The sequence below is a fragment of the Chiloscyllium plagiosum genome, unplaced genomic scaffold, assembly GCF_037043375.1.
Source record: "Chiloscyllium plagiosum isolate Xiang-an unplaced genomic scaffold, Cpla_swu_hap1 HiC_scaffold_38, whole genome shotgun sequence".
In the NCBI taxonomy this organism is placed as follows: Eukaryota; Metazoa; Chordata; class Chondrichthyes; order Orectolobiformes; family Hemiscylliidae; genus Chiloscyllium; species Chiloscyllium plagiosum.
Genome location: NW_028270176.1, coordinates 67,860,784 through 67,884,865, shown reverse-complemented (window position 1 = coordinate 67,884,865; position 24,082 = coordinate 67,860,784). Strand labels below are relative to the sequence as shown.

Here is a 24,082-nt window from a genome sequence, read left to right as displayed (position 1 = left end):
GTGAAAGGGAAATTACGATGCAATGAGGTAAGATTTAGGAAGCGTTGAATGGGGTAGGAAACTGCAGGGAGTGAGCACATTAAAATGTGGAGCTTATTCAAGGAAAAGCTCCTGTGTCTCCTCGATAAGTATGTACCTGTCAGGCAGGGAGGAAGATATAGAACGCGTGAGCCGTGGTTTACTAAGGAAGTGGAATCCCTGGTCAAGAAGAACAAGAAGTCTTATGTTAGGACAAAATGTGAAAACTCAGTTAGAGCGCGCGAGGGTTCCGACGATATCAGGAGAGACCTAAAAAGAGAGCTGAGAAGAGCCAGGAGGAGACATGAGAAGTTGTTGGTAGATAGGATCAGGGTTAACCCTAAGGCTTTCCATAGGTATGTCAGGAATAAAAGAATGACGAGAGTTAAATTTGTGACAATCAAGGATAATAGTGGGAAGTTGTGTGTGGAGTCAGAGGAGATAGGGGAAGCACTAAATAAATATTTTTCGACAGTGTTCGCTATAGAAAATGAAAATGTTGGCGAGGAAGATACAGAGCTACTTGCGTCTAGACGAGAAGAGATTGAGGTTCACAAGAAAGAGATATTAGAAATACTGCAGAGTGTGAAAATAGATAAGTCAGCTGGGCCGGATGGGAGCGATCTGATTTTGTTTAGCAAATGCACTGCAGGAAGGTACAAATCAAGCTGATGCTTACAACGGCTCGTTTTGAGCCGCTAATTTCAGTGAAGTGGCAGCGCCAATAAAAGGTGTCACGCATCTCGTCTAATTCCACATCCTGAGCTCGAAATGACCAGAGGTTTCTCGCCGAGTTTCTGCAGGGTCTTGTTTGGACGACACCATGACACTTTTTCACTGAAGTGGATCATGAAATCGCGTCGTGACTGTGAATAAAACGATGGAAACTTCCAGCAGAGAAGGAGGCGACCCTGAAGCAGGCAGCTGAGGACAAATGTCTCTCCTTTGCCAGTGAAAGGCACTGCTTCACAAATTGGAAACTTCGAAGTGAAGCAATGTTGGTGATTATCTTCGGTGCTTGTTCACCTTTTTAATTCTGATTCCGTGAAAGTCCATGGCATTACATATCGACATTCTGCCAAATGCAGGTCTGTCTCTTGGGCCAGTGGCGTAATGGATAACGGGTCTGACTTGGGATCAGAAAACTGTAGGTTCGAGTCCTACCTGGCTCGAGGGGGGATGTTTTGCTTTAACCGTGGTATACGTTGACGCTCCCCTGTAAAGTTCTCTCGGGACATCTCCTCTGTGCTTCCGCATGTAAAGCTTGCATTTGTCCTATTGTCCATTTCAAATTCCAGCTCTCCACAATGGACACCTCCGTCAGTTTGGCGGTATCTTCTGGTGTGTCTCCCTCTGTGGGTGAAAATGAGCATGAGTTCCTCAAAAGAGTTACAATTCGTTATACTTCTGTCCCATTATTGTGCAATGTAAGAACATAGGATAACCTCATTGACATTTGACCTGGAAACATTAGAACACGCGAGGCTTTGGGCCAAAGTTCGAAACTGCGACTGGAATACATGGCTCTCTGATTAGCCGCAATGCACACGGGCGGAATGGCCTTTTCCCACTTTGTAAATCTTCGAAGACAATTTGAAAAAACTCTGCAACGAAAATGTTCAGACAGGGTGTTTTATTTACACCAAATACGATAGTATCTATCGCCTTGTCTTGTTATTTACTTGTGAGGATTCGGTACTCTCAGCACCATGGCCCGGATCGTATTCCCGCTCATGGAATGGTTGTATTGTTCAGCAAACATATCGGTGTACCAGTACTTCTGCCGATTTTCCGATGCTGGCAGGTCATTGGTTTTGTCCAAAACATTATGAAGGTTAACATAAAACAAATAGCTGCAGGTGCTGGAAATCTGAGTCAAAAACGAAAATTATTTGTGCAGCGGAGCATGACTGGCAACAGAAACGTCGACTCTCCTGCTCCTCGGATGCAGCCTGACCTGCTGTGCTTTTCCAGCATCACTCTGATCTAAAGTCAGGTTTCCAGCATCTGCAGTCCTCACTTTTGCCTAGTTTCTTCAGTGTCTCTGGTTCCCAATTCAAGAAGTCCATCTCTAGCGGTTTCATGTTTGTACCTCCGTGCTGAGGAGTTGAAGAGTGAAGAAAAGTAACTCACCTCCTCCATCTCTGGGGTAATTAGGGACTGAAAATGAATCGTGTCACATTGAAATATATCTACATGCGAATTAATCTCTGTCTTTTATTGGGAACCATCTCTTTCATTGTAACCATCAGGAAAGATCATTTCGTTCGCCAGAAAAAGAAATGAATATGTCACTAACCTTTGTTTGCTTCAGGTCCGAGAATACTCAGATCAATAGCTCCCTTGCTTACTTCTGCTGGTCATGTTCGCAAAGAGATACGGCAAATTGCCAAGTGTGATTTTCCTTTCAATAAATAATTTTGACTCAGTTTGCCTGCAAATATCTTTTCCTACCTTTGTGCTTTTCTTCTTTTACATTGGTGTCTCGCAGCTTACAAATGACAGCAAAGGTATGAAAGGAGATGGGAGCATTTCGCTCATCAAGTCAACGGTAGCTTTCAATGAGATCACGGCTGATTTGGTCAATGCTCAAGCGTGCTGCGCGGTCTGTAGTCATGGCCGAGTGGTTAAGGCGATGGATTAGAAATCCATTGGGGTTTCCCCACGTAGGTTCGAATCCTGCTGACTACGTTATGAATGCTTTCCTGCTGGTACAAATTTCGCTCAAAGTTCAGAAAAACTATTTTGTGAACCAGGCCGGTAATTTGATTAGACTTGGGAAACTCGAGTTCGACATCAGAAATGTTCCATATTTAAAACATTATCTCTGTTTCTCTTTCCAGATACACTGCTCGACACATCGGGTTTCTGCAGCTGTTATTGAACATCCTGAGCAGAAGTGCTGCTTTTCATTAGATTCCTTTCATCCCTGTCCACTGTTCTCTGACTCGGGTCAGTGGCAACAATTCCTCCTGCTCGTCAAAGTGCTCATTCCCCACCGCTCCCTCTCCCATCATTAGAAACAACCGCAGGAAATCGCCACTTAACCATCTTTGTTCCAAAGTGAAACTCATCAGCCTCGGGAATCTCTCCACCAAACGGGACTTCTCATCCCTGGACATGGTGCAAGCCAGAGGATTGTGAAGAGATACTGTGAAAATATTGTCAGTTGGCAGTTGAAAAAATGGTTAGGAAGCAAACCATATAATTTAGGCTCCAGCTTTGTAAATCTTGAGAAACTCTTTGGGAAATGGAATCAGAGGAGAATGAAGAAGTGTGAACTGTCGGACCGAGTAGAGGACGGGATATTGACTCTGATGTTCTCGGGACAGGAACTGATCTGAGACATTGAAATCATTCTCGCTCACGTACGTGAGGAATGCAAACTTCATCTGGACTCTGGGACAATGAAAAACTCTGGAACACTCAAGACAATGATGTGTTTCTGTTCGCCGAGCTGGAAGGTTTTGTTGGAAATGTCCCCTGTCTAGGTGGCATCGTCAGTGCTTGGGAGCCTCCTGTGAAGCGCTTCTGTGTTGTTTCCTGCGTCATTTATAGTGGCCTGTCCTTTCCGCTTCCTGTTGTCAGTTTCAGCTCTCCGCTGCAGTGGCTGGTATATTGGGTCCAAGTCGATGTGGTTGTTGATGGAGTTTGTGGATGACTGCCATGCTTCTGGGAATTCCCTGGCTGTTCTTTGTTTGGCTTGCCCTATAATAGTAGTGTTGTCCCACTCGAATTCATGTTGCTTGTCGTCTGTGTGTGTGGCGATTACGCATAGTTGGTCGCTTCGTTTCGTGGCTAGTTGGTGTTCCTGTAAGCGGTTCGTTAGCTGTTTGTCCTGTTTGTCCTATATAGTGTTTTGTGCAGTCCTTGCATGGGATTTTGTCTACCACATTAGTTTTTCTCATGTTGGGTATCGGGTCCTTAGTTCTGGTAAGCTGTTGTCTGAGTGTGGTTGTTGGTTTGTGTGCTGTTAAGAGTCCTAGTGGTCGCAGAATTCTGGCTGTCAGTTCGGAGATGTTCTTGATGTGTGGTAGTGTGGCTAGTCCTTTGGGTTGTGGCATGTCCTCATTCCGTGGTCTATCCCTTAGGCATCTGTTGATAAAATTGCGAGGATATCCGTTTTCGGCGAATACCTTGTATAGGTGTTCCTCTTCCTCTTTTTGCAGTTCTGGTGTGCTGCAGTGTGTTGTGTCCCTTTTGAATAGTGTCTTGATGCAACTTCGTTTGTGTATGTTGGGGTGGTTGCTCTCATAATTCAGGACTTGGTCTGTGTGTGTGGCTTTCCTGTGTACCTTTGTGGTGAATTCTCCATTAGGTGTTCTCTGTACCATCACGTCCAGGAATGGGAGTTGGTTGCCCTATTCTTCCTCTCTGGTGAATCGGATTCCTGTGAGTGTGGAGTTGATGATCCTGTGTGTTTTCTCTATTTCCGTGTTTTTAATGATTACAAAGGTGTCATCCACGTATCTGAACCAGTGTTTGGGTTGAATTTGCGGTAAGACTGCTCTGACCTTTGCTTTACTGCTTCTGCTATGAGTCCCGAGATCGGTGAGCCCATGGGTGTTCCGTTGATTTGTTCGTATATCTGGTTGTTGAATGTGAAGTGTGTTGTGAGGCACAAGTCCCAAGATTTAGGAAGATTAGGTAAGATTTAGGAAGCGTAGAATGGGGTAGGAAACTGCAGGGGGTGAGCACATTAAAATGTGGAGCTTATTCAAGGAAAAGCTCCTGTGTGTCCAAGGTAAGTATGTACCTGTCAGGCAGGGAGGAAGATATAGAACGCGTGAGCCGTGGTTTACTAAGGAAGTGGAATCCCTGGTCAAGAAGAACAAGAAGTCTTATGTTAGGACAAAATGTGAAAACTCAGTTAGAGCTCTCGAGGGTTCCAACGATATCAGGAAAGATCTAAACAGAGAGCTGAGAAGAGCCAGGAGGAGACATGAGAAGTTGTTGGCAGATAGGATCAGGGTTAACCCTCAGGTTTTCCATAGGTATGTCAGGATTAAAAGAATGACGAGAGTTAAATTTGGGACAATCACGGATAATAATGGGAAGTTGTGTGTGGAGTCAGAGGAGATTGGGGAAGCGCTAAATAAATATTTTTCGACAGTGTTCGCAATAGAAAATGAAAATGTTGGCGAGGAAGATACTGAGATACTTGCGTCCAGAGTACGAGAGATTGAGGTTCACAAGGATTAGGTGATAGAAATACTGCAGAGTGTGACAACAGACAAGTCCCCTGGTCTGGATGGGATCTGTCCTAGTATCCTCTGGGAAGCAAGGGAAGAGATTGATGAGCCTTTGGCGTCGATCGTCAAATCAACGTTGTCTACAGGAATAGTTCCTGTGGAATGGAGCATAGCATACGTTGTTCCCGTGTTCAAAAAGTGTCGTCGAGACAACCCTGTTAATTACAGACCAGTGAGTCTCACTGCAGTTGTTGGTAACGTGTTGGAAAAGGTTATTATAGATAGGATTTAGGACCATCTAGAAAAGAATAATCTGATCAGGGACAGTCAGCACGGTTTTGTGATGGGTATGCCTTGCCTAACGAATCGTATTGATTTTTTTGACAAAGTGACCAAACAGGGAGATGACAGTAAACCAGTTGATGTGATGTATATGGGTTTCAGAAAGTTGTTCGATAAGTTTCCCCACAATAGGCTATTATACAAAATGCGGTGGACTGGAATTGTGGGAGAGATTGCAGCTTTGATCAGTAATTGGCTTGCCAATAGAAAACAGTGTTGTAGTTAATGGAATTTGTTCTTCTTGGTGTCCAGGTACTGGCGGCGTACCACAAGGGTCGGTGTTAGGTCCACTGCTGTTACATGAGATCTAACCTTGCCAATCAGTCTCCCATGGGGAACATTGTTGAACGCCTTACTGAAGTCCATATAGATCACATTTACTGCTCTGCCCTCATTAATCCTCTTTGTTACTTCTTCAAAAAACTCAATCAAATTTGTGAGACATGATTTCCCACGCACAAAGCCATGTGAACTGTCCCGAATCAGTCCTTGTCTTTCCAAATACATGTACATTCTGTTCCTCAGGATTCCCGCCAACAATTGGAGTATTCTTGGCAGATGCAGTTTCATGTCGGGAATGCGAGATCATATACTTTGTTGGGAAGAATCAAAAGACACGCTACTATTAAAATCGATAGAAACGCAAACGATGTGCAGAAAATTAAAGAGATGGTTTCCAAGAAAATGGGAAAATTAAGTCACCAGTAGAGTAATCAATTACCAAGATATCCCTCGTGATGTTTTATGGGACATGTGGGATTTTTTTGATTATGGTTCTCCAAACGTTTTTATAATGGAACCGAGAGTTTTAGATGGGAAGTTAACATCACGCATGACTATTGCCATTTTTGTTACTCACACACAATATTTTTTCCTTGTACGATTTATTTCGCTTTGTGGTTTCTGCAAGTGGGCTTGTAAACTACACATGCTTGTGAGTTCATTCCTCACTGTTCCTCAACTCCAGCCAAACAGACTTTACATCCTTATTTCCTGAATCAAGGTAATCGCTAACCATTGCATAAATGTCATTAAAACTTCGGTATTTCACAGGCCTCTGTATATCATCTTACAACATTAATTAATCCTTTACTGTATTGCAGTTGCGCATAAGAAGAGAAAAATAGAATCGAGAATGGTGGACCTCCGCTTCACACCCGTCATTGAAGCGAAAATGCAGATTACTGCCCATAATACGATCGTGGAAGCATGTGCTGAACCCTCAGGAAACACAGAATAAGTGCAGTGTCACAGGGCATGTCAGGGACAGCACCAGAAAGACAACAGAAATGCTGCTATGAACTCCTATTTTGGATGTATTTCTCAATGAGCAATAGAGTGTTACATGTGTTCCATCAGGGGTTACCTCACACAAAGAAGTAACCAGTGCTGCAGACGGTCATATCATCCGAGTTCCAAGCCCTGGAATCAGAGACATTCAATATTCTGTGCATAACTGCAAGGAACAGCTGTCCGAGGCGTTTACAGTCCAGGTGAAATTACGAATGCAGCTCTCTAGTTGTCAGCCTCTTTCTCCTATGTCGTGTTTCGTGCAGTCCCTGCATGGAATCTCGTCAACCACGTTTGACCTGCACATGATGCGGATTGGGCCTTGTTTTCTCGTGAGTTGTTGTCTGAATGAGGCTCTCGGTTTCTGTGCTGTCATAAGTCCGAGTGTTCAGAAGAGTCTGGATATCGTTTTCCAGAATTTGTTTTTCATACAGGGAAGCATGATTTAAAAATTACATCAAAGCATATCCTCGCTGCGAACTTTGTGTGCCATGTATCTGCGAATGAAGGTGAGTGGATATTGGTTCTTGGCAAAGAATTTGTGTGCACGTCAGTCCAGCAATCCCTAGTAGCAATACGTACAAACGGCAAGGGCCACACATTCCACTCGAATAGCACAACAATAATAGGACAGGGCAAGCAGAAGACAGCCAGACAATTCCTGGAAGCAGGGCACTCATCTACGGATTCCATCCGTTGGACCCAATCTGCAATCCCAACAAACGGAAGCAGCGAGAATGAAACCAAATGAATTCGTACCAAAACATGAGAGCAGCGCTTCACAGGAACCTCTGTAGCGCTGAGAATGTCACCCAGACAGGTGACATCTTCCTCGAGTCACCGAACTTTTCAACAAGAACTCCAGAAGCATCCGAACTTCACATCTTTCTGCTCCAAAACACTCCGCTTTTCCACAATAGAGAATTGCACACTCAACTACCGCGTGTAAGATGAGAATACCAGCCCCTACACTACCAAGGGCGGCAGTAAGAGCGAGGGGAAACAGCTGCCACTGTCATTCCACAGCTACAAACGCTCTTTTTGAAAGGTACATTTTCGTATGAATGTCGGGGCAGCAGTAGAATATGGGAACTGAACAGCCCGCGCTGTGTATTCATATTCTGGACAATGTGAGTTGTTCACAGTTTTCCCTAAAAGTGAGTGGACGTCGTTATTTCACCGCTGTTGTGAAGCCAGATCCTGCACTAAATCTGCTCCCTCGTTTTTTGTTGTTGTGGCTAAAAGTTGGGCAATCGCAACGTAAAACATTGTTATATTTCTCTCATTTCCTTAATTACTGTTCTGGTGAGGGAGGCTGGAGATTAGCTCGCTCGATCAGATGGAGGCACCAACGCATTGTTGACCTAATTTAATCGAGAATATAATTGGTAATATTCACTTTGCATGGTACATTTTTCTGTTTTGTTTTATGTTACTTGAGCACTTTCTGTTACTTGGCAATGCACTAAATCTCCAGAATGTCGGGAAGCTCCGTTTGGAATTGCTTCGGTGCTATTTGTGTGAGCAGTTCTGGACATACACGTCTCGCACTGCCTCACAGACAGAAGTAATGAGTTTGTGTGTCTGATAATGACTCTGCCTTTTGAGTTTTGCACCTGGTCCACGTTAAGAGCTGTCAGTTTTGGATTCACTGGAGAGTTGATGGGACAACACGATTTGTGAGGTTTTTTTTAGTCAACGAAATTATTTGATGGAGAACTTGGGAATGTATCAAGGAGAATGGTCATTGTCTGTAAATGTCTGGAAAACATTCCTCTCTGTGTCATTTCAAAACATTACGCCTCAAGAAAAAATAAAATTCAAACACGCTGACTTAGTAACAAACAGCATGCGTTTTTGCAAGTGGTCTATTCAAACTGTTGTCAGGTACTGGAGTGTCACAGAATTGCCGAGCACGGAAGCAAACCTTCCGATCCAACTTGCACCTGCTGAACAGATGACCGTAACTGATCTAAACATATTTGCCAATATTTGTTCCTTATCTCTCCGAACACTTCCTGTCTGTATACCCATTTAGATGCCTTTGGAGTATTGTGAATGCACCAATCTCTGCCACTAAATTTGGCAATTTATTCGACATGCACAAAAATGTCTGTATTAAAAACAAGTGTCGCTCACATCCCTTTCAAATTGTACTGCTCTCACATTAAACCTATGCTATCTCGCTTTAAACTCACGTGACTTCTGAAAAAGTGTAGATTGACTATGTTTTCTGCTCGTCTACCTCATGATTTTGTAAACTTTTCCAAGTACATCCCTCAGGCCTGAAGCTCCGTGGAAAACTGTCGAAGAATATTCAGCTTCTCGCTAATGTCCACACTGTGCAATCCTTTCAAATCGTTGTAATTTTTTTTTAATTATGCGAAGGTATTCAAAGAAAGTGCCAGGGGAAATTGCCCGAAGTGAAGAGATGCTGAAACATTATTCTTGATTGGTTTGGCGCTTAGTTATCGTCAGGGAGCGTCGCTGAGTGGTTTAATGTAGGTAAAAACAATGAATACAGATGCTGGAGACCAGATTCAGGATTAGTGGTGCTGAAGAGCGCAGCAGTTCAGGGAGCATCCGAGGAGCAGTAAAATCGACGTTTCGGGCGAAACCCTGGATTCCCTGAAGGGCTTTTGCCTGAAACGTCGATTTTACTGCTCCTTGGAAGCTGCCTGAACTGCTGTGCTCTTCCAGCACCGCTAATCCAGAGAGGTTAAATGTGCTGGGTTTAGGGTCCAATCTCTATTGCATCGTGGGTTTGAAACCCAACTTTGCAATAGAACAACAGCAGGCAGCTTTTTATGACAGAACTACACAGGTCCTGATATTGTTTTATGGGTGTGTTTGTTACTCCTCGGGTCTCTCACCCTCTCTGCGGTAAACACGGGTACATGAGCAACTGATTCTTAAAATAATGAGAACTACTGCTGTCCACATTATTCCTGTCCGTTGGACCCAATCTGCAATCCCAACAAACGGAAGCAGCGGGAATGAAACCAAATGAATTCGTACCAAAATATGAGAGCAGCGCTTCACAGGAACCTCTGCAGCGCTGAGAATGTCACCCAGACAGGTGAGGAAAAGTCTGCAAACCATCTTCCTCGCGTCACCGAACTTTTCAACAAGAACTTTTGCTGTCCTCTCGAGCGCTGTGCGTTTGGATGTGTACACGCACAATTTTGCTGCCAGTTGCTGTGTCTCAAATGGTCAGAGCATTTCGTCGAAATGTTGGTTCTCCTAGCCGAAAAACAGCACAGAGCTGAACATCTCTATAACTCTATGACTCTAAGTATTGAGACCGACCATCTTCTGACAATACAACCACGAGAACTCATCCATGATTGACCCTGAGTCCGCAGTGAGTGAAACGGTCACGTGCGGCAGAATGTCACCCCACTCTCTACAAGCCCCCGCTGCCAACAGAAAGGGGCCACTGCGGTTTCAGTCAGCGGCTTCCTGCCCGTACCTGGGACACAGCTCATGGAAACTCCTTCCTCAGGAACGGCTGTTACCGTGTGAAAAGGTAAAACATTCTAATTCAAATTGGAAATGGCTTCAGAAGATTGTTCCTGTTTTTAAACATTTTATAGTCAGAATTCCTGCCTCGAATATGAGAAGTGGTAAACTTTGTAGGCAGGTAGAACAAAGAAAGTGTTGATGGTGAGGACTGTATCTCTTCAGCAGATGGGATTCCCTACACTCTAATCAGAAATGATTTGGTTTCCTGAGGTATTTTCCCGATTGATTTGCAGTCTGCCAGATTGTCTGGGAATCACTTCGGCGAACTAAGGATCAGAGTCAAAATATGAAAATATTAACAGAGAATCGTAAATCCCGGGGCAAGGCCTGAATGGATTGTAATGGTCTGAAGGAATAAATCTGAAAATTGATAGACTTGAAAAATGTTATTTGCAATGGGGAGGAATGAACGAGATTTTTGAAAATTGCCGTTTCAGCTGAATTAAACTCAGTATGAAATGATAAATTAACCAACATCAATCCTGTCCTGGCTCGCTCAGTCGGTAGAGCTTGAGACCTTAATCTCAATGGTGTGGGGTCGAGACCCACGCAGGGCGCTGTTGTTTGTTAATAGGTATGCCGCTCTCCATTAATGTTGCAAGAGCGAATTCGCTCGCTGAGGCAGGTTTTGTTGACACATTTTTCCTCCGTTTTTGATCATCTCTTGGTTTCTGAGTGAAAACTGTCTCCACTGTACTGCAGGTGCAAGAGACAAGGTTATCAGTTCAGCCGAATATGCTATAAACGATGTCCCTTCCAAAACGTAAGGTACCTTTCCAAAGGTGCCCCAACCAAAATGTCCAGAGACGTCGAATGCGAATGGCCACATGACAGTGACAGCTGCATGTCAAATGGTGCGGCAATAGAATTAACTGAATGAGAATGCTCTGATGGAAACCGAATGGAACTCTCCGTGAAATTTTCCCAATTCACTCGGTAAATGATGCTGTTGTGTACCCATATGGGTTTACGTCATGAACAGCTTATTGTCAGTAACACGGGTGGGGGTGATGCAGGATAGTGAGGTTTCCGTGTGGGTCAGAAGTGATTTGTTCAAACAGGGAATTCAAACGTCCACAGAGCAGACATAGCTGATTGGTCCAGGATCACACTTCTCCCTTCTGTTTCAGTACCAACAAAAGAAATTGCGGGAAAATCTCAGCAGGTCTGGTAGAATCTTGGAATGGAAAACCGAGTTAAGTCTTCAAGGCCAGTGACACTTATTTCTCCATGTCCATCTCCGTCTACATTTTTATTGAATATCTCCTGACTCTCAACTTTATACTCAGTTTATCTTTTATTACTCTGTTTCCAAACATTCTCCCAGCCTCCAAATTTAATAGCAGAACTGTTTCATCTCTCACCTCGCCGAGTTATGAGAGGAGGACTTCGAAATGCACGATTAACTCTGTTTCTATTTCCTTAGATACTGGATGGCCAGAGACCAGAATGCATTGGAGGACAGTTCGAGCTTTCAGCCCATCTGGTCTGCCGCCGTTCGATCATGACTCATATCATTCCCAAACCAATTTTCAGCCTTCTATCTGTGACACTTAGCTCCCCTGAATTTAGGATCCAGTCTTTTTCCCAGAGTGCGAATGAAACCATCCCAACCGTCTCCACATCTGCTGGCAGCTGTTACACCGTATCTGTGTGTGATCGAGCTCAGATTCAGTCCCACACAGCAAACACATCTGTTCTGAGCAATGCAATCCCCGCTGCATTAGAGATCGATCGGGTCTCTGACCCCACGGTTTTTCTGCGAGGCAGTAGTTAGCTCCTTCACCACCCACGGCAAGGACCGGTGTTTCAAAATGTGGGGACAAAGAACGATAGGCACAAGAGTTTGTACAGGTTCGGTCGAAAGGGTTGTTGTCAACTTCAGTGGAGTCCCTGCTTCAGAGTCTGGGTTTGAATCACCCAGGCCTTTCACACGGATGATCCCTGGAATGACAGGTCTAACATATGAGGAACGGCTGAGGATACTGGGATTGTATTCGTTGGAGTTTAGAAGATTAAGGGGAGACTTAATAGAGACGTACAAAATAATACATGGCTTGGAAAAGGTGGATGCTAGGAAATTGTTTCAGTTAAACGAGGAGACTAGGACCCGTGGACACAGCCTTAGAATTAGAGGGGGTCATTTCAGAACAGAAATGCGGAGACATTTCTTCAGCCAGAGAGTGGTGGGCCTGTGGAATTCATTGCCACGGAGTGCAGTGGAAGCCGGGACGCTAAATGTCTTCAAGGCCGAGATTGATAGATTCTTGTTGTCTCGAGGAATTAAGGGCTACTGGGAGAACGCTGGTAAGTGGAGCTGAAATGCGCATCAGCCATGATTGAATGGCGGAGTGGACTCGATGGGCCGAATTGCCTTACTTCCACTCCTATGTCTTATGGTCTTATGGTCTTATGGCCTGGATAAAATTCCAAGTCAGGAAATGAAGATTTATTTCTCCTCTTCTTGTGGCTAATCTGAATGAAAACCATTTTCTGCTTCCACAGAGAGCACAGACCCGGTTCTGCCAGAAGGATTCCAGTGATTGATTGCATCCAACTGGAATCATAGAGACATAGAGATGCACTGCAGGGAAACAGACCCTTCGTTCAAACCTGTCCATGCTGACCGGAAATTCCAACCCAATTTGGTCCCTCTTGCCAGCACACGGCCCATATCCCTCCAAACCCTTCCTACTCATCTACCATTTCAAATGCCTCTTAAATGTTGCAATTGTACGAGCCTCCACCTCATCCTCTGGCAGCCATGGCAGCACATACACGAATAAATTGTCACTGCAAATCCCCTCTAAGGATCTCGCCTTTCAGAGCTGAAACTATCTTGCTGTTGATTCAATGTCGCTATGTCTAATTCTTGGAACTCCATCCCTATCGACATCATGACTGTATCACTGTGTTGAGCACTTCGAGGACGAAGTAAAGTAACTTACCATCTCAATCTCTTGAGTAATTATTTTTGGGCAGTGAAGCCTATCCCAAAGACGTGCATTCTCCAGAATTTCGTTTGAAAAAGTTTCAGTATCCAAGTGGATACCCGAAAGTGATCCGGTACAAGTGTAAGGTTTCGAAGGGAAAGTAGGATAAACTGAAAGTCAATGATGACTGTGATGAATGAGGCAGAAAGTGAGTGAGGAGCTGTTGGTACAAGGATCAATGTCAGTGCTAATGGTTTAGCCCTTACTGCCCACTGTTAACACCGACTCACACACCACTCCTGGTAAATTCACCACAATTACCCTGGTCTCTTGGTATGAGTTTTCCTCTGTGCATATTCACGCGGTAAATCGGCCCAGGGATGATGAACGCATACTGTTTATCCTGTCAGGTTAAAGAGGTGAAGGCATCCGTTTGAAATCAAAGCAAGAAGAGATTGCCTCTTCCTGAACATTTTCAGTGGAGAGTCACCAGCTGTGAACTTCTTTCCTGCACAAGCAGACGTTGATATAAATTCTCATCGAGCAGCTTTATTACTATAGGAAGGATGTGGAGGTACTATAGGAAGGATGTGGAGGTACTATAGGAAGGATGTGGAGCTACTATAGGAAGGATGTGGAGGTACTATAGGAAGGATGTGGAGGTACTATAGGAAGGATGTGGAGCTACTATAGGAAGGATGTGGAGGCATTGGAACGGGTGCAGAGGAGGTTTACCAGGATGTTGCCTGGTATGGAAGGAAAATCGTATGAGGAAAGACTGAGGCACTTGGGGCTGTTTTCACTAGAGAAAAGAAGGTTTAGGGGTGACTTGATTGAGGTGTACAAGATGATTAGGGGGTTAGATAGGGTAGACAGTATGAACCTTTTCCCGCGTATGGAGTCGGGTATTACAAGGGGGCATAGCTTTAAATTAAGGGGGGGTAGATATAGGACTGATGTTAGGGGTAGGTTCTTCACTCAGCGAGTCGTTAGTTCATGGAATGCCCTGCCAGTAACAGTGGTGGGCTCTCCCTCTTTATGGGCATTTAAGAGGGCATTGGATAGGTATATGGAGGATAGTGGGTTAGTGTAGTTTAGGTGGGCTTGGATCGGCGCAACATCGAGGGCCCAAGGGCCTGTACTGCGCTGTATTCTTCTATGTTCTATGTTCTAAATTACAGAAAGGTGGTCCGATTAACTGTGATCAAATACTTCATTAAATGCCCTTATTGATTTGAAGAACAGTGTCTGTAGATTCGTCAGTTAAAGCATATGGTAATAACCAGGCGTTAATGGTGTCAAATGCTGTCAAATGTTCTGTACATTGAAAGTTAATTGTTTAAACTTCTTGTAAAAGCCGTATTGTTTATCCAACATCGCGAAAGTGATGGTTCAGCATGCTTCTTGTGTTTGAGCTCAGTCCGTTGTTATTTCGTGCTACCAAGCCCTACCGCCTGATGTGGACCCATTAATCTATGTTCTATCCTACTAATTCAACGCAGAGTTCTTTTTACTCTGTTCGACAAGGATTTGTCTATCTCTTCTACTATTATTCTCCATCCGTCTTTTCACGTTTTTTTTGGGAATAATGAAGAGACGCAGGAGACACTGCAGACTTGCAGGACAATGTTTTAGTAATAATGCATCCAATGAGATAATGGCTGTCATTGTCTGCTGTCACCATTCATTGATTTTAGGCAAACGGCAATGGCATCATAGAAATCCTATAATTGGAGTGGAACTGCTTTTTTTTCTGTTCTATTATGAATACTATTTAGAATTGTAAAAGATCATAACGTTTTGAGTGAACAAATGTCACCTGATCTCAGACCTAAGTAACAGAGACATTACTTAGAGACTGTGAGCCCAGTTCTACACACTCTGGCCGGGCGGGGCGGAGAAAGCCACGGAACAGACTCCGATTTTAACACTTTTCCAAGAGTAGAAATGAAAAATGAGGGATATTGACAGACAGAGAGTGGGAGAATGTAGAAGAGAGTGAGATGGTACAGAGAGACAAAGGGAGACAAACAGAAATTCTCCATTCACCATGGCTGCTCATCGACATAAAGGAGAAGAAAAAGGTCATGAAGGCCAGCCTTTCACCAACTCAGGGCAACAGTAACAGCATTACAGCCGATAAAGGAATTTTGCATTTTTACAGATGACGTCTGTCAGCTAATGAGAGATTCTGGTAAGTATGCTGTTTCACGAAGTGAAATTGACAATTACCCAGGCAATAAAACAATAAAAAGCATAAGTAGCCTGAATCTGTGATATGATACATTAAATCTCTTTGTCTCCACAGATGCTGTCAGGCCTGCAGTGTTTCTCTGTCAATTCCTGTTGATGATTCAGATTTCCAGGATTCACACTTCTTTGTTTTATACTAGTCTGAATCCTGTTTGTGACAATACTCGATTAATTGCCAGTTCCATACAAAATCCCCTGCTTTGGGAAGGTTGTCAACAACATAAACGGTCAGAGGAAATCCCCCATTGCTACAACAGTGAGAGCACTGAGTCCTTAACAGGAGACTTCCACGGAAAGTGAAATATGGCGCTGTATGTTTTCTCAATGAATCCACTTTTAATTTCTTCATTTGTGATCATTTTAGCTGCACATCAGTTTCTTTCTTTCTTCCATTTCTGTCAGCTTGGAAAAGGCCTTTCTGCCCATGTGCAGTGCGGGTCATTGGACATTCATCTTTTCGAGTCCAGGAGCTACTATTTCTTGGAGGACCTTCTGCACTTCATCTCGGGTGGGGTGTGTACCACTATATTCACCTGTCTTTCGATATCGGAGAAGGGTCTATCTATTCCACACCACCAGGCTTCCTCATCGCTCTTCTGAACCTTGATTATTATTACCCTTGCCATGGCACCTCCTTCTTTGATACTGGAAACCGATATCCCGTGTCAGGTGTACCTGTAGCCGTGGTGGATACTACTCAGTGCCAGTAACTGGGGACACAAGGATCTCTGCATAAACATTTATTACCTTATTTATAGTCGTCCTGGTTACCAAACGGGCATGGGTGGCATGTAAAGGTCAACTTAACATCCTCGGTTAAGATTACCGTCTGCGGTTGTACCCCAGACACCCCTGCCTTCACGACTCGTCCTGCCATGCAGCCCCATATTTCTATGAGTCTTCTAATCACTACTTACACTTATTTGGATCCGGTGTTGTCCGATGTCTCCTCAAGGTCAGCTACACGTTTGCAATGGCTGGCGTGTATCAACGTGGCTCTTTCGGCGATCTTAACAGCTGTCTGTGTTGTCGGGAGCCCTTGCAACGGTCCCAGCCAGCTCTTCGCCTTCATGCTTTTCCTCCTGAAGTCTTTCACCACTATCCAGTCTTCAGGTTCTAGATTATGCATCTTCCCTTCTGCTGATTGGGCGCCCTTCTTTTGATTCTGTATTTCAGACAGAAGTGTGGAGAGTTTTATAACCGTAACATAACATCTCGTCCTCACAGTGGTCTGTTATCTGTCTTACAATCGGTCTTGGGCCAATTCCTGTATTGGGACACCTTCCAAACAAAATCTCAAACGTCCTAAGATTTACTCTTCTTCTCCTTCATATACATTAGCACAATTGGAAATGCCTTTGTCTATGTCACCTTTAATTCCTCACAACATTTTGTCAATTTATTTTTAAGGGTAGTTTTCTCTCTTTCCACTACCCCACCGCTCGCTGGGTGGTAAGCACAATGTTGCCTCACCTTTATTCACAAGTAATCACTGATCTGCTGTCGGGCAATATTTATAAATGGCTTTCCATTGTCGCTGCTTAGACTTTCAGGGATGCCTTTTCCCTTCGCTGGGTGTTAGTTCAATAAACTCCATCTGTAAATGTTCAAAGTGTCTTTGGGATTGGGGGTGTTCTGCCTGATTCATTTGTATTCCCCTCCCCACATTATTAGTGGCACAGATAACAGATTATTCACATTTTTATTATGAGCAATGAGTAAATCCCTTTCTGTACCAGCGTGTTGAAATATTGTCGTACATCCCCACTTTTGACACATGGTCCTTACCGTGTGTTACTTTGGCATAGAAAGGGAATAAAGATCGTGGTAGACATGGTTTACTATTGGGGCCACACTGCACCCATTCCCTCATTCTGCACCCTGCCCTTGTCCATTCACGCTTCTCCTTCGTTGTGGCCTGCGACTGTAAGTCCCATAAGTCTGCTTTGGATTATAAATATTTGACATACACATGTCAAACTGATCACTTGGCGGCTGATTGACTGCCGTCCTTGCCGCTGAGTCTACATTTTCATTGCCTTGAGAAATTGAATCATAATTTTTCCTGTGGGCTTTACATGGAAACACGGTGATTGATTTAGGCAATCGGACTGCTTTCAGGAGGTCAGAGATCAGGCCATTCTCTGTGATTGGCTTTCCAGTGGAGGTCAGAAAGCCCTTGTATTTCCACAAGGATCCAAAATTATGTACAACCCCGAATGCATATCTGCTGTCGATGTAAATATTCACTGTTTTGCCTTCGGCCAATTTACATGCCTCATTCAAGGCAATCAGCTCTGCTGCTTGCGCTGATGGATGAGAAGGAAATGATCCCGCTTTGACTACCTCGTGGGTAGTTGCTACATCATACCAGACACTGGCCTATCTCTTTGCTTCTGAATGCTGACCTATCCACATTAAACGACGTATCCAGATTCTAAATTGGCGAATCCTACACGTCTGGTCTCGGGCTTCAAACCTAAGAACTTCAATTGTTGTTCCACAAGTTGTAGTTTTGCGAGACGAGATGGCAGAGCATCGCAAGCCTACCTTTCTCACATTGTTTCTCTGTTGATGCTGCGATTAAGCATTCGCTTACATACTGCAGAAGCGCTGATCCCCCAGGTTAAAACAAGAGTCTCCAGACTCCTGTGGAGAGCCTCTTTAATTATGGCGGGGTCTCACAGTAATCTTGAAAATGTCACGTGAAAGTATACTATTTGCCTTTGAATGAAAAAGTGAACCAGAATTGACTGTCGGCGTGTAACGGTACACAAAACAAGGCATTTGCTAAATCCACAATAGAGAGCCATTTACATCCGGTGGAATTTGAGCCAATATAATATAGGGGTTCGGAACATTTGGGGTGTGCGGAACAACAGCGTTCTTGATAACCTGCAGGTCATGAACAAACCTCTATTCCCCCGATTCACCTGGAATGTTTGCCTTTTTGAACGAAAAAACTGGGTGTTCTCACCAGTGATTATTCATCGGGGATTATCACTCCAGCCTATAAGAGAGATTCAAAGACTGGGGTAATTCCTTTCACAGCCTCGGGTTTTGACGGCTCTTTTGCTTTGCAAGGACGATACTCAGACATCGGGGTTATTCTTAAGGGTTCGTATGAGCCCCACATCGTGTTTGCCTTTTGCCCTGAAATCAGTTGGGACCCTTCTTAATCTTGGGTCCGAGACATCTACCATAGGTAAACGCCAGACGACACTCCTGGCGGGGATTACCTGGACTGCCCTGTCTGCCTGAGTTAGCCGATTTAGTATCTTCCTATACGTCCTTTTAACTGCATTGAAGCAGATACCCACACCGACTCTGAAGATACAATCTTTCGTTTTTTGTGCCTGTCGTACCCATGGTCCCAAATTCTGACACCTGTCGCTGGATGCCTTCGTCAATGATCCGTGAGGAAAAAAGCCTTCCACATCAAAAAAACAGGGTCTACTTACCGTCACAGATACTTAAAAACGTTTAAAGTGACAGCACATCTGTGATCATTCCAATAAAATTCGCACAATAAGAACTGATCAGGTTTAACCAATCTCCTGAACCAATCCTTCTCTTATGATTTGTCAGGACCATCGCGGTGTATGTGTGCTGTGCAGTGCAGCATATCTCCAGCAAGAAAATCGGTGTTAATGGGATTAACATGGCTACTTGCTTCCTGGGTGAGTGAATCGCTCATGGAACCTATCGCTCTCTGACATGCATCAGGGGTCGTGATTTGTATTTTCCAGCCTGCACTGTTAAATCTTCTTTTTGTATTACCTGCAAGCCCGTCGGGGTACTGCGCAAATCCGACACCAGTCTCACTATGAGATCCCGAGACATCAGATTTAAAGAACAGAACTCCGATAACAGAAATGAGAATTGGAATGTTTCCCCATTACTGGTTTTGCACAATAGGGGTGCGGTAAAGCTCTCGTGTCACGACTCCTGATGCACCGATTAAGTTCAGGAAGCTTCCGTTCATCTTTATTTGCGTCGACTCTCTGAACTGCCTTGATTTATGACCTGAATATGTTGCCCTTGTATCTTCCAAAAAAGTAAGAGGTGCACCATCCACATATAACATAGATGTAAGCATTGACTTATATGCATCATCGTTGTACTGAAAATATCGTTCATGCTTCGCAAACTCAATGCTCAGTGTAGAGGTGGGACATGTTTCAGTGCCAATAAGGTTAGTAGTAGAGATGAGCATAAGCGATTATTCGTTTGCAAGCATAAAGCAAAGAGGTTTACCTGTAACTTTGGGGCTGCCCACCTCCACCACAACCTTCCTCCATTAGTCACGCTGCTGCCCAGCCTCCACGGCCGATTGAGACTGTCTGGGCGTGCACTGTCTCACTCATTGCTCTGCAAACAAAGCACCCGCCAGATTTACCTCTGCCAGCCCTTCTTTTCACGCAGCACCTCCTTCCAACGGCTGGGCGACCATTTGCATCATAGTCAGCTGAGCTTTATGTGTTTGCTGTTCCATCTTTAATTTCCGTTTTTCCTTCTCTTGGGCCAGAACGTTTTCAGCATGTAGCGCGTGGAGTTCCATCAAATTCAGGTTTTCCCGTGTCCCAGGTAATACATTGGCAAGACACCTCATGTAATGGGTGCCTGATAGCTTTCACATATTCCCTTTAAAGCACAATTCGCTTCTTCTTAACAACACTTCAAGGTCAGTGGCCTGAATCATTCGAGTTCCTTTCCAGATATGGAGTTGTTTTTTTTTCTAATTCCTTGGCTGTTGATATGGTAGTTTGTTGGCCTTGCACGTCTGCTAATTAGTTCGGTTTAAATATACATAGATTGTCTTTCTGTCTGCAACACTTGCCCTCTGAAAAGTCAGGCCCTTACTTTTTTTGTTTCCCTGTGCTTTTATTGGTTTCAAAAGAAATGTTAATTTTCCATTATAATGGACATCACATTATTTTCACAGTTCGGTGCACCATCGGGGGCCGACGTGCCTGTACTGCACTGTAACGTTCTCTATTGTAAGATACATTTCCTGCTGGTTTCCGATGTCTCTCCTCACTGTGGAAACTTCCAGACACATCTTCCAGTGATTTGTCTGCACTTCATTCAATCCAGAAAACTGTCGTTCTTGCTGAGAATGTGATCTCTCGACAATGGAGAGAGGAAAACAGAGTCGGTGACAAAGCTGAGATCACTTAAGTTCTGTCCAGAATCAACAAAAATTACCCCGGTCTTCCACTGTCCTGTCACTTTAACATTGCATTGTGTACCCAAGGCATCATGCCAGTCTCTGGTCTGCTGCAGTTCTTCTTCCAGGCACAGCGCAAGCTGGAAAATCGGCAATTCATTTTCTACTGAAAGACCATGCAGATTTCAGGACCCAACATCGAGTTCAATCATTTTGGATTCTGTCCGCCCTCTTCCACATTTTTCACCCACCTATACATCCCATCAGTTCCCAACACGAATCATTGGACTCGAAGCGTTCACTGTCCTTTCTCATCATAGATGGACAAGAGCTGCTGATTTTGTTCAGACATTTTGGCATTTCTTCAAAGAACATTTATTGTTCAGTTGTAATCGCAAGACTGCAGGAACCGTCTGTTTGCAGGCGGAGAAGTTCACAGGAGATGAAAATAATGCCAAGGGCTGGACCATTCCCATTGTGAAGGTAGATGAGCTAAGCTGGGGCTGTGCAACTAAGCACAGAGAAGACTGAGTGAGAAACTGATTAACATGCACATATTATGAAGCGGATAGATATGTATGACAGGAATAAGGCTTTTCGGGAAGGAATAATAACCAGTGACAGAGATGAAAAGCAGGAGAAAAGCAGTTTAGAGGAGATTTAGGAAAAACGCTTTCACCCATAGAGTGTTGTTCATCTGGAATTTCTTATTTGAACGTGTGGTAATGCTAAGTGTTATGATGACATTTCAGCAGTATGTAGCGGAACACTTGAAGATCCAGAGCACACGCGGATAAGGACCAGATTCTGGAAAGTGTGACGAGGTCAGATGGACGTGAGGTGGGTGCCCCGAACGAAATCGTTCTAAGGCAAACTTTTCTGCTGAAAACTGGGTGAGGCCGCGACTCTGTGGTGCAATGGAAAGCGCGTTGAATTTCTACGCCTTTCTTAAGACTGCCATTCAAAAGTTGTGGATGCAAATCTCATCAGAGTCGAGTTTTAGTTTATGGTTTGAAAGGTGTTCAGACCAGACTCGGCTGCTCATCTGCAAAACCTATGACATTCATGAAGAAACCCAACTGGCTCCAAATGCAACATTTTCCTCTCAGCGATGAATAACCTCGATGTGTATTTATGGTAGAGATCGATAAATATGTGTTAGCCACTTGGCAACACGATGATATGGATACGCTGGAAAAAGACATAAAATGCTGTGTGAGCTATGATGGTACAGAATGGCGTGGCCGGGCAGGAGCGGGGTTAAGAATGGCCTACTTTTGCTCCATTCTGCTTGAGTCTTTTCTGGCCCAGGTTTTTAAACAATCACAATTAGAACAATGTGAATCTACACCAATTAATATTTTCTGTCTCACCTCCACTTCGCTACCCTCCAAGCTGGAATAGATAGCTCCTGTTTCAGCTTTCGGTCAGACAGTGGAGGATTCTCACAAGTTCTCTGTCAGGCTGAACATCCCTTCACATAGGTTTCCAAGTGGACACATGGAGCAAGCGATTACATGGATGCTGGGGATTGAGGGACAGATTTCCCTCTTGCTGGGATAGAATTCTGGCCAAGGTAATGAACGTGAATTTCTGACATTTTGGAACTTACTCTGGATTCATGCGACTTTACTGATTAAACTAAAATTCAATTTGCCCGTGTATAACATGATTAATTTTTCACTATTTATAAAAAAAAGCCATGCAACGTGTCCTTGGATGTAGTAATGCAGAAGATTGTTGACGTTGTGTACAGTGTGGGTCATTTAGCCGTATGAACATTCCAAAGGATACTGGTGAAGTACCAGTGAATCGAATTCTCTGACGAATTGATACCGATAGAAGGAAACTCCCAGTACAGTAGCGACATTACATTGCCTGTGATCAACGCAGGAAGCCATGGTAAACGAACACAGAATTCAATTATGCCTATTTTCACCAAATTTTACTATGTCATTTTCCTGAACCTGATGCTCCATAATCGAAAATCCATCATCAGTATAACTTTCTCTTCGCTGTGTTTCATTTCAGATCTTCAGCAAAAAAGGAGTAATTGGTTTGAGGGGCCCAGTGGTAAGATTAGTAGCCATTGGTCACCAGTACACGGCAGCTCCAGTGGTGCAATTCGTCAGTTTGATGTAATTGCGCGACAGACTGGAAGTGAGTCAGGTGCCAAAGTTGCACATTCGGTTCTCGCCAGGTGTTGGTTTCACTGATAGTGACCAGAGATGATTGCAACTTCAAGCTGAAGAACAGTTCAAAGACCGAATATTACACCGCAATAAAGTTCACTTTGGCCCGAACGTTGCACCGACCTGTGATACCAATCTGACTAGTATTTTACCATCATAATCCGCAAGTTTATACAATGACCATTTAATTGCCCTGAAAGTTGTTGAGTCTACGAGTGTTGAAGACAAGGCATTCAGCACCCTTTCTACTCACTGATAAAGGAACCTACCTCGGTATCTATCACCCTCAATTTACATCGATGTGCTCTTGTGCCAAAATTACCATTTGAAGAAAAAGGCCTTCACTGTCCACCTTATGGCAACCTCTGATCATCTTCTATGTCTCTCTAAATTCAGCCCTCAAACTTCTTGTCGCTATCAAAAACCGCCTCAAGTTCCTCAACCTTTCCTCGTAAGACCATCTCTCCATAGAAGGCAACATCCTAGAAAATGTCCTCTGCACCCTTTCCAATGCTTTCACATCCATCGTATAATGTGGCGACCAGAAATGCACGCAATTCTACGAGTGCGGCCACACCAGTTAATTTCTGGAGCTGCAAAGTGATAATGTCGCTCTGAAACTGAATCAATCTCCCAAGAAAAACTAACTCCTTGCAAACAAACCTGTCAACGTGGGTGATAACTTTCCGAGTTTTATATACATGGGCACCGAGATCACTCTGCACATCTACACTTCCAAGAATATTACAATTAGCCAAAATCTCTTTATTCTTGTTGCTCCTTCCGAAGTAAATTATCTCACACTTTTCCACATTAAAATCCATTTGCCACTTCTGAGGTCAGCTCTGCAGATTATCCATGCCCCTCTGTAACCGTCAGCAGATATTGGCACTATTGACAACATCGTCGATCTTAATGTCATCTGCAAACTTACGAATCCATCATTCCATGCCCTAATCCAGGTCATTTATAAAAATGACAAACAACAGCGGACACAAAAATGAACCCTGTAGTACACCATCAGTTACTGAACTCCAGGATTATCATTTCCCATGAACTGCCACACTCTGTCTTCTTTCAGCGAGCCAATTTCTGATCCAAACCGCTAAACCATCCTCAATCCCATGACTCTGTATTTCATGCAACAGCCGACAGTGCCTCACTGAA

At 44.0% G+C, this 24,082-nt stretch overlaps 1 non-coding gene across 1 annotated transcript; it reads left to right on the top strand.

The window, feature by feature from the left end:
- Window positions 1-2,627: 2,627 nt before the first annotated feature.
- On the top strand, window positions 2,628-2,709 carry trnas-aga (transfer RNA serine (anticodon AGA)). Its single transcript has one exon. It is a non-coding gene; the product is annotated as a tRNA-Ser (tRNA).
- The last annotated feature ends 21,373 nt before the right edge of the window (window positions 2,710-24,082 follow it).